The sequence below is a fragment of the Pinus tabuliformis genome, chromosome X, assembly GCF_031772625.1.
Source record: "Pinus tabuliformis cultivar Carrire ecotype Pingquan chromosome X, CPIR1, whole genome shotgun sequence".
NCBI lineage: Eukaryota > Viridiplantae > Streptophyta > Pinopsida > Pinales > Pinaceae > Pinus > Pinus tabuliformis.
Window position 1 is genome coordinate 635,350,043 of NC_142308.1, and position 1,569 is coordinate 635,351,611.

The following is a 1,569-nucleotide window of genomic DNA, read 5'->3' on the forward strand; positions in this document are numbered from 1 at the left end:
TTCTTCACAAGATAGGCCTTGAGAGAAGGCATTATGCATGTATTATGGCTTGTATATACTTTGAAAACTTGGGTATTATAATTAATGGAAACCCAACATATTTATTTAAGATATCCCAAGGCATGCACCAAGGATGTGCGCTCTCTCCTCTTCTATTCATCTTGGTTGTAGATGGGTTGACCAGGGGCATCAATGAAGCAACCAAAAATGGTATGATCAAGGGCTACAAGGTGTTTAGAAGCATAATATCCAACCACTTCATGTCTGTGGATGACTTTATTTGTCTTGGACATGCTCAAATTCAGGAATGACAAGATTTTCATCATATTAGGTATATTTTTGGTAAAGCCTCTGGTATCTTCATGAATTGTGACAAATCCAATTTGATATCTGACAAGGTGGATGTGAGGACTACTCAGGAAATTTCCAATATTTTCAGTGTTAAATCTTGATCTCTCATGGATGCTTTCAAGTATTTGGTTTTCAATCTAAAACCAAAAAGTGATTGGAACCATGATCGGGACTAGCTTATTGATAAGCTCAAGCAAAAATTGGGTTTGTGGGAGCAGAAATGGATTTCCTTCGGAGGTTAACTTGTGATGATTAAAGAAATATTATAGGGCATCTCATTTTACTTGATGCTCCTATTCCACCTACCAAAGGCTGTCATCGACAAAATTGATGCCATTATTAATGGTTTCTTATGGAGCGGTGTTGGAAAAGGGAAAAACTTTCGTCTCGCCAACCTAAAATCTCTCACAAGAGAAGTGGATGATGGGGAATGGGGCATTCATGGTTCATAGATATTCAACCTTTCCCTTCTCACAGAAAATCTCTAGAGGGCTCGTACAGGTGATGGTATATGGCATTAAAGTATTAAAGACAAATATATTTACAACTCTAATTCGGAATATTGGGTTTGCTCTAGTCTCTAGTGCTCCTAAAAAAAAGCAATATTCCTTCATTGGTGCAGTTTGATGAAGGCTAAAATCTGGTTATGTGGTAACTTGAGGTGGGAATTTGGTAGTGGAGACATGGTCGTTATTGGCCTTAATACTATGAAAGGTATGACTGAGGGACATCTCTTCTCAGTCAATGCATTAAATTTTGTCCATGAATCAAAAAGATATTATTTAGTACATATTTCCCCTAGCACATTTTATTCCCTTTCCTCTCCCTCATGGCCTAGTTCTTCATACCTTCACTTCCATCTTGGATGGAAGCACAATGAGAACATTGTAGGTTCAATCTATGTCAATTAAGGTTTGTTTTGACTAACAGACTAGATCGTCTTGTGTGGGGTAGAAAGGAGATTAATGAAAGCATCTTGGTCAAAGAGGTATACTCTTACATCTCTCTGAAGTAGGGTTCATATTCCCAACCTCTGTAGTTGCTAAGATGTGGTGCTGGGAGGCTCCCCTAACTCAAATGTTTTACTTGGATGGTATATATGAACAGAATTTTAACATGGGAGAACCTCTCCAAAAGAGGATTACAGGGTCCCAACATTTCCTCGATGTGTGCGAAGGTAGAGGAGGATGTCTTACACCTCTTCCTAATCTTTCCCTT